Source organism: Anneissia japonica, unplaced genomic scaffold (assembly GCF_011630105.1).
Source record: "Anneissia japonica isolate Jap-2015-1 unplaced genomic scaffold, ASM1163010v1 scaffold3678_len381626_cov175, whole genome shotgun sequence".
NCBI lineage: Eukaryota > Metazoa > Echinodermata > Crinoidea > Comatulida > Comatulidae > Anneissia > Anneissia japonica.
In genome coordinates, this window is record NW_022753973.1 from 358690 (window position 1) to 369535 (window position 10846).

Here is a 10846-nt window from a genome sequence, read left to right on the forward strand (position 1 = left end):
TAGGTCCAGAAAGGGACTTTTACAGATGGAGAGTGTAGACCACCTCAGCCCCACCATGGCTGGGGCTGAGAAAATTTATGATTATGGCACCTTTAGTTGGTCGGAAATGGCACTCTCGGACTGAATTTGAATATAATTTTAACTTTTCTCCACTTTTAAATTTCGAAAGAAAAAAAAAATAGGGATGGTGCGCCGACTGGGCCCCTTGAATGTGCCACTGAAATACTCATCATAAAAAGTTTTTTAAATTATCCTTTTAGTAATAATTATGACCGCTTATATATTTTGTATAAACTAACATTCATAAAAATCATGATATATTATCTACTGATTAGCTTGTAACGTATTCAATTCGAACCATGAAAAACAAATAAGATAAACTTAAAACAGTAATTAATTTAGTCTGTTTGCATGTACAGTACTTTTAAAATCAATCAAGGTTTTTGTTTTTCTCCTCTTTTTGAATTTTACTTTTGTGTATGCAATATTGCGACTACACTATTGTGAGTGGAAATAATATCGTCTAATTTACGATCAAACAGGACTAGGGAGATAGGGAGCACACAAAACATTAGTTACCATATTGATTTCACAAACATAAAGGTGATTTACTTAAATTTATCATTATCAGTGGCGGCTCCAGGAAAGCAAATTAGAGGGGGGACAGGGATGGACTTGCACAATTTGGGAAAGTAAATCACTTCAGGCCCACCATGGTTGGGGCTGAGAAAAGAAAATTTATGATTATGACACCTCTAGATTGCCGGAAATGGCACTCTCAAATTCTAATTCTAATTTTCTTTTGTTTTTTCCATTTTTCAAAAATCATTAAAAAAAAATTAGGGTCGGCTCGGCCCCACTTGAATCCACCACTGATTATTATGACGTCATTGCGAGATTGCGTCAAGGTAACACTTAATCGAAATAGATAGACATATCAGTGTCAAAGGCTGTATAATTATTGTTTAATAATGGCTATATAAAATTCAATTGACTAACTATAATTATTTGAAATTAGGAAAAACAGTAATCGTTTGTAACTAATATTAAACACTAGTATATACGTAGGGGTCATAATAGTATACAAAAGGAATAAATTGTTTATAGTAAAAATTGTGCACTTTTGAGTTTGTAAAAATATTGGCCTAATAAGGATACACGCTTTCGATTTTAACAACGTTCAGTACATTGTTTTCACAATAAATTTAGCCTCTGATAACCGTTGCACGCATAAAATCGATCTAGTGGTTTCTGAGATGGTTACGAAATGTATAAACAATTGCGTTTTTACTCGGTTTTGGTCCGGAAAATACGTATCGCACTTAGAAAAGTGAACAGACAAAATTCATGAGTCATGCTTAATTGTTAATTCTTTCCATTCGCTTTTAAAATATGGGGTTTTAATTATAGAAGATTGGTGAAAAGTGTGTGGGGAGGAGACAATCGATATGATGTCCCCCTACTTTGAAAAGTGGGGAGGCGATCGACGCCCATGTGTTAGTCAAATTTCCATTTTGTATTTTTGTTTTCTTAAGTTTTTAGATATCTAAATCCTCAAGCAATAAGCAGATCTACTGATCATTTAACCCGTCAATATTATTAGGGTCAAAGGTTAAAATCGACCAATTATACTTGATGAAGCCAGCATGTTATTTGCTGCCCTCAAACTACTGTAAAAGTTACAAATCTAGTGTAAATTTCACCAATAGAATTTGATATTCTGTTGCAAAGGTAGGAATTTTAATTTTAGAGATTATGTTAATTATATATTTAGTATTGTTAGTTGATCATATGCTACGGTGTTTCAGTATTCTTTAATGATTAATGAAGATATTTATAAGAAAATGACCAAGCTGAAAATCTTCAATCCAACATTATCTCGGTTACCTGGAAGATTACAAAAGCTGACGAACAGAAGCTCAATATATTTCAAAGAAGATGCCTAAGAAAAATAATGAATATACGCTGGCCAATGAAAATAACCGTGAAGAGCCGTATCAAATTACCTATACAAATGAACTAAGTCAAGAAATACACAAGAGTAGATGGCGATGGATTGGACACCTCCTTCGAAAAGAAAATGGTAACTATGCCAGACATGCTATCATGTGGACCCCAGAAGGCAGGAGAATAAGAGGAAGGCCAAGAACCACCTGGAGAAGAACTGAATTGTATACTTACAGAGGCGGCAAATATATTACAGACTGCCATATGATCGAAAAGTGCCGCCGATTTACCTTGGCCTCCTACTGCTGATTCATTAGGAGTAAAAAGCCGCAAACCCCCTAAATGCTTTCTTTATTAAGTTGATCCACAGTCCTCGCATCATACAACAAACAATAGATCTTTTCACAGGCTTTGATTTTTTGATGTTCTAATGGAAGGTTTCTGACAAAGAAACATACATTATTTGGAATGGGGCTACACAACATGACCGGGCGCGATTTTTTTTCCGTACGAAACATTTGCATGAAACTTCACTCGGGCCATCTCGGAGTGACTCGACTGAGTTCGATACGAGGAACAAGAGCAGACAATTCGCAATGTCGGCACGCTCGAGTTTTACTATTATTGCTCTTTCTATGTTTACCTACGGTAGGCCTATGATGATATCTTAACGGATTTATGGGATGTACTTGTGTAACTAACTGTGACTTTCTTGATGTTATTAAATGTTAGTACTGTATAATATTGTGGCGGATTCGGCCAAGCAGTCTCAGTCTAGTCTAAGTCCTGCGTAAGTAAGTCTGTCGGACACGCCGTCAGGTAATACGGATCGACTATTGAATAAACTTCAAACAAAATTAACGGAGTTTCTCATAGCATTTATTGGGTCAATAAAACTGGTACCATTATCAACAACAAATACAATGTCATATATGCGGAGCACACAGCAGCCGCCGACCGGTTCCCGTTAACACCGGAATTAAACTATAAGTATATAGGCCTGTCCCTTACTGGGCTCTCAAGTCTTAATGACTGAGTTCGACTATAAACTATTTTATAGAATTACCACAGGTCCTACCTTAAGCCTGGTTTCCTGTCGACGTAAAAGTCAAGGTAAGAATGGCCCAGGAAAAAAATGACCCCCGGAAAAAATGGCCCCAGTAAAAATGGCCCCAAATGACAAGTAAGTAAAAATGGCCCCAGTGAAAAAATTCAGTAATAGAAATGATATTTTGTTTTTAATCTTCAAATATTTAAATACTGTAATAAGCAAAAATTGAATCAATAACAAATACAGTTACATTAAATTCAGCGCAACATTGTAAAACTTTAAAATAATAGGGAGGAATATTTTTTTCAAAATAAAGTTGTTTTTCAGGTTAATATTAGACATACTAAAAATTAATCTTTCATTTCCAGATTTATTTATATAATATAAAGGTAATACTTTCCATCTTACATGTTTTCTACATATCAATGTTTTCACCCATGAAATCTTGAGAGCCTTGACTTGTAGAGCAAAATCTGGCATATTTATACCTCCTTCGGTTAGATTACCGATTAATGTTTTTCTTTTTATTTTTTCTCTTTTTCCGCTCCATAAAAATTCGTGTATCAGTTTATTTACCCGTAAAATAACATCAGTTGGTACATCGATAATAGACGCATTGTAAATCAATTTAGACAAAGCAAGACTTTTCAAAACTGTTACTTTTCCAAAATATGTCAGGTTCCTACCCTTCCATGTATTGAGCAGTTTTTCTAAACTTAACAATTTATTATCCCAATTTAATTTGCTACATCCTTTTATGTTGTATCCCACGTAAATTCCTAAAACCTTAATCGGTTCTTTAACCCAATTTAAGTTACATGGTTTTTCAGGTTTGTTTATACTCGTTCAAATCCACATGGTATTTGTTTTGTTTTTGTTAAGGCTCATACCTGATACTTTGCAAAAGTTGTTTACAATATTAATACCTATCTCAATACTATCTACATTCCCAAAAAAAAGCACCGTGTCATCTGCTAATTGAGCAATACGCACTTAATTTTGTTCCAGACCCGGTAAAGATATTCCTTTATATCGCACATCATTTCTTATATTACAAGCCATGATCTCCACAACTAAAATAAACAATAACGCCGACAGAGGACAGCCCTGTCTAATACCACAATACATTTGAAAAATTTCGGATACCCATCCGTTATTTACAATTACACACTCGGTATTATTGTATATTGTGCTTATCCATTTGCAAAATGAATCGCCAAAATTGAACTTTTTCAATGCTCTTATCATGAATTCCCTACTCACAGAATCGAAAGCCTTTCTAAAGTTGAGCGATAAAAATGCGCCTTCGCTTTCTTTATCTTTGGTGTAGTATAAAATGTCGTTAATTAACCTGATGTTTTCACCTGCAAAGCGACCTTTGATATACCCTTTTTGGTCATTGTCAATTAGATTTTAAATTATTTTTTTTAATCTGTCACTTAAAATATGGGTTACAATTTTCTAATCTGTATTTAACAGGGTGATGGGACGCCAGTTTTCTAACATTTGTTTATCACCTTTTTTGTAAAGTAAATTTATAACACCCCGCTTCTGTGTGTAACTCATTTCATTTTTTAAATAGCATTCGTTGATTGCGTTACAAACTATGTATTTGATATCATTCCATCACATCCAGGAGCTTTATTTATTAATTTCATTTTTTTTAATTGCTTCTTCACATTAGCTTAATATAATAAGGCCTTCGCAAATATTATATTCTTCTTCTGTTAAACAATATACGTTTGAATTATTTAGGTAAATGTTTATATCATTTGAGGAAATGCCCTTATTTTCATATAATTGTTTAAAAAAAATTTACTTCCTCGTGGAGAACTTACAGAGGTTTCGTTGCGACAACACCGTTTGTTTTTTTTTTTAAATATTTTTTATATGTTGTTTTGTACCGTTGTCTTTTCTCTATACTAAGAAAATACCAGTACTGCGCTCGCCTTCTTCCATCCATTGTACTCGTGAACGTATGAATGCACCCTCTTCAATTTCAGCCTGGATGCATTCATTATCAAAATCACTACCCTGGTTGACAATTGCTTCATTTAATCGTTGTATTTGTTTTTGTAGTTTTTCTTTTTCTTTATTTTTTTCTTTATTTTTTTACTGTAATGAATTGAAAAATCTTTAACCTTGACTTTTATTATCTCCCAAATTAAATCGGGACTAAGGTTAAACTCTTTCTTTTTTGTAGTAGATATAATTTTTTTTGACATAGTTTTGATAATTTTTATCATGCAAAATACTATTGTTTAGTTTCCAATAACCTGGACCCCGTTTGGATTCGTGTAATCCAATATTTATTGATATTGCCTGATGATCGGTAAGTATTGCTGGTCTAATATCGCATGACATTATTTCATCATATTCAAATATACTTTTTGAAACAAACCAGTAATCGAGCCTTCTATAAATCTGGTTGTGTTTTCTACGCCAAGTAAAATGTAATTTATTTGGATTAATATTTCTCCAAGCATCCTTTAAATTAGGTTTGTTCATAAAGTGTTTTACTGTAAATACAGATGTGTCTTTTTTATCAGCACTATTCTTTTGGTCACAACTTCTATCAAGGATACAATTCATATCCCCACCCACAATAATTCTATTATTTGTAATCAGCAATATTCGAGATGGTGTTATTTAATTATTATTTGGGGCATATACATTAACAAATATAAACAATCTATCATTAATTTCTGTTTTCATAATTAAGTATCTCCCTTTCTTATCTACATATTGATTAATTATATTGAAGTTGAAGCCTTGCTTAAATAAAATTGATACACCCGGACTATTAGAAGTATTAGTACTGTGTATGCAATCACCTTTCCATATTAATTTAAATTGTTTTAGTAAATCATGCGTAAGATGTGTTTCTTGTAAAAATATTACATCAGCCTTTTGATCATTACACCATTTTGTAATCTACAGTTGCTTGGCTTTGTCACATAAGCCTCTTACATTTAAAGAGAGACAATGGAAATTAAACTTAACCATGCTTAAAGTTAAATCTTAGCAGTCATCAAGTACTTGAATTTAACCATGAGTACATTTTCATGAGTAAAACTATCATAAACGATAATCATAGTAACAGTGTTTATACATATTAACAGCATTTGTACAGTAATGGTAACAGCATTTGTATGTTAATAGTATTTTGATAGCATATACCGATAATCATATTTTGATATCAAATATGAGAACATGTCATGTATATACTATATATACGTAAACACATATACAATAAATATATACATAGTTATACACACATATTCATATTTAATTATCACTGACTATAATTGTTCATTTAACACTTATTTCTTTCTATTATTTTTCTTACTTTTGCTGGATTTTCTTCTTTTGGTACCAGGCAACGTGGTCGAGATGTTATCTGCCTGCGTTTTTTCTTCATCCTGTGGTTCATTCGTGCTGTTTTCTTTTTCGCTTCCTTTTCTCTGTTTAGTAGCAGATTTTCCCATGAAGTCAGTTATCTTGCCTTGATACGTTTGATCTTCTTCTCTTGATGATTCAGCTTTCTCATTATCTTCCTCATCACTGTCCGCGCTATCTTCATCTGAGTTGGAAATTCCATCTTCAGACTCATCATCTTGCATGTTGGTATCTTTTTTCTCTGTGATAACACGTTCCCACATTTCTTGGATGAGTTGCTCTCCAGAGTCGTTATGCAGTAACATTTCTGCGCTGCACTCATCCTTTCTATGTCCCTCTAAACCACATGCATGGCACACCAGCTTATTGGGACATGCAGATGCATTATGCCCGTTTTTCAAACACTTGGAACACTTGACTCTCTCATCTGCTTGGCCATTATGAAATACCCTGGCTTTGAAGTCGTTTATATTCAAGAATCTTAGTAATGGAGTTTTAAGTTTTTCAACGTAGAATAGCCAGTCTCCATTTAGGCAGCCTGTGAGTTGCCCATCGACTCTTAACTTCATACGCTGTATGGCACCCTTAATTTTGCAGTTAAATCAGAGATGTTCGTATTTCGTCATCCGCCACAGAAAGCGGTAAGTCTTTAATGATGACCCGGGTAGAGTCGGTATCACCGGATAAATACGGATTCTTCTTTTTTTTATATATTTTATTATTTCAGGTATATTTCATAAAACAAAACAAATTACATAGCAAGGTTACATTACTATAAAAAAAAAAAAAAACCAAAGAAAAAGTAAGCAACTATGAATAGTTACCATACATAAATGGCAATTCAAGAAACAAAATGATTGATGATTCATAATTCTACAAAATGCATACATAAAAGAAAATTTCAGTATATAGGCCTATCTACATTATTCTGCAATGCTAACTATTTTTGAATGCAATGTATTGTTCAATTTGTTTATGCTTCTCATATACTGATTTTAAGGGATTTATGTGCGGTTTTTGTCCATTAACTTTACAGTTATAAATATATAGTTTTGTAATAAATATTAGTTTATTAATTGCATGATTATTTTTATGGTTGTCAATGCCAAAACAAATATTTTCTTTATTTAAAGTTAAATTTCTTTCAAACCTTTGTTTTATAACTATTTGTACTTGTTTCCACAGCACATTAATTACTTTGCATTCAAAAAACATGTGTAATAAAGTTTGTTCTTCTTCTAAGCAAAATTCACAATTTGGTGATTCAACAATATATATCTTATGTAGAAAGAAATTCGTATAAATAATACGATGAATAAGTTTTGTGAAGATGATATCCCATTGTAGTTTAGTATTTTCCAGTTCTTTTTCTTACGGATTCTTATCATAGATCTACATGTTCCTACATCTTAATGTTCACTCCTGCCGTAATAATCTTCACTCTATCCTGTTGACGGTTAATGTAAAACCTCCATAAATTCTTTATTCTCTGTATTCCCGTAATGTTACCACTTTCCATAGATTTCAAAAGAACTTTATAAATATCTTGAGGTTCAACAAATTTATCACTGATAGCATTCAGCTCGTCTACTTTCATGAATACCGGTTTCACTTTTATCGAACTATCCCGGGTTGCCACGTCCTGGGTCACCTGATCCAAAGGCGCGTCTTTTGAATAGGTAGAATACGTCGTCATTTTTTCCCCCACAGATCAGAAAAAGGTAAATCACAATAATTTCAATTATCTTCTTTACCTGGTTTTTCACTTGTCTCGTATAATCCTTTAGATAGTATCTTCCGAAAAAAATATCTAAATTAATCCTGTATTTTAAGCGGTTTTTGCGCAGCTGATATATATGAACGCCATAGAGCAGAGCCATATATATAAAGAGTTGCGACATTCCGCTCCTTGGTTTACGACAGTCACGTGGTACACACCGTCCATTTTGTTTCATAATCTTCCCGATGAACAAATGCAAAGTATATGTGTTACGTACATTGCATATTAATTTCACACACTTAATTGGGTCTACAATTATATTTTATAATTAACATCACTTAGTATGGGCAATGTATTAGAATTAATAAATAATCAAATATTTGCGCGCGTGCGTGCTCGCGTAAATTCCATGCTCGCGTAAATTATTGGAATGAATTAGATTTTTTTTTCACTTATCGTTAATTCGTCACATTTTTAATCAACGAAGACTGAAGGCCCGGTGTATTTTAATTAATGGTAATCTTTTCATTTGTTTTAATTGCTTTTAATACTAATATATATATATAAATATATATTCAACAGTGTTAACAGCTAACTCCCTTCAATATCATATATATATATATATATATATATATATATATATATATAAATTTCGAGACCTATCCTCTGGCCTAGGCCTATATGGTAATTATAAATTATAGGCCAAATCAATATTTGTATATTATAGGAAAGCTATTACGTTACAACTAAAAATTAAATGAAACATATATATGTATATATTATAGATAAATCTAACGGAGAGTTAAATAGGCAATTTAACCATTAGGATGCGTACCAGTACTTAAGTACAAATAGTGTGGATGTCACTCCAAAAATGACAAGGCAATTTTATTCAACGTTTCATTTTTATTTAAGCATCATCAATAATAGTAGTATTATTATCTTTATTCCTGATGATGATCAAGTAAATTGAATTTTTTTTTCAAACTGTTTTTGGTCCTTAGCACCCATTTAAAAAAGTACTTGCGTTCTTGAGGTTTTCTCTGATTTTTACGTATTATAATAATCGTAATAGCATTTTTATTAAATTGTTGAAATTGTTTTCTGTACCATGGACTGAGATCGGAAGTACTTAAAAGGGAACTGGGCTAAGGTCCAGGCCAGATTTATAGCTTAGGATGACTGGCTGTTCAGCGTTTGGCTGCAAAAACCAATCTGATAGTACAAAGCATTTCCGATTTCCGACTAATGAAAACAGAAGGAAAATATGGGAAGCAAAAGTTAGGCGATTAAATTGGAAATCTTCGACCAACTCACGTCTTTGTGAGGTAGGAAGTATAGGCCTGCCTTCGCTTAAAATCTATTTTTTTTTTCTTTTTCAACTATTAAATATTAAGCATTTATCGCCGTGCGAGCTATTGGCCTTCATACTGTACAAATAGCTGCCATGTGATGATGATGATGATGATGATGATGATGATGATGTCAGCATTAGTTACCTTGGTCTAAGCCTTGTTCAAGAACCATACTAGGCCTATTTACTAGGCCTATAATTAATAACTAGCCCAAGGGGAATACTTTTGCGTTATTTCCCCTTAACATCAATTTTTTAATTGTTCTCTAATTCCTCCAGTCCAGTGTCTAAGTTCTCCTTAAGGTAGGCCTACAGGTTGGTTTTAGTAACATAATAATAATAAATAATAATAAGTAATCATTTCGGCATTACAATTTACATGTAATTAACTTGGTCTAGCGCGCCTTATAATCAAGAACCTGCAGATTACTATGCCTGATATTTAACTAGGCTTAGGCCTCATTTATACATTCATTGATGCTCTGCCATTTTGGCAGGTCTTATGGCATCCAGTATTTTAGAGCTGCCTATTCTCAGCTTAATTTAAAAATAACTGTAACCCTGTTTCATTTGATGAACAAACGCCGAGAAACGCGCTTTTCTAGAGTCTCTTTCCCTAGAAAGCGTATATTTTTAGTAGATAGTAGGCCTAGGTAGGCCTATGCAAAACCCAGACCTAACTAAAAAATAAAAATTGTCACTGTGTGTAACTCAAGTTAAAATAACACTTTTCATTACTCGTGCAGCTCAATCAAATAGGCCTATTATATGTCATTTTAAACGACCCATTAGTATTCTGAGCGCGGTAACATTTTTAAAAATTAGACAGCGACGTTCTCTCAGAAGTTGTTTTGTAGACGTTTATCTGTTGATTACGGAAGCACCTAAGTGCCATTCGACTTGACGACTTGTCAAGATAATTATGTTGTCAAGACGACATAACATATCATGTCGACATGTCAAGATCAACTATCTTGGCAAGACGACATACAATTTGTATAAGTCGACTTGTCAAGATAATCTATCTCGCCATGACAACATAACATTTTTACTATGTCGACTTGGCAAGATAAACTACCTCGCCATGACAACATACAATTTTTACTATGTCGACTTGTCAAGATAATCTATCTCGCCATGACAACATACAATTTTTACTATGTCGACTTTTCAAGATAATCTATCTCGCCATGACAACATACACTTTTTTATTATGTTGACTTGTCAAGATAACCTATCTTGCCATGACAACATACAACTAATATTATGTCGACTTGTCAAGATAATCTATCTCGCCATGACAACATACAATTTTTATTATGTCGACTTGTCAAGATAATCTATCTCGCCATGACAACATACAATTTTTACTATG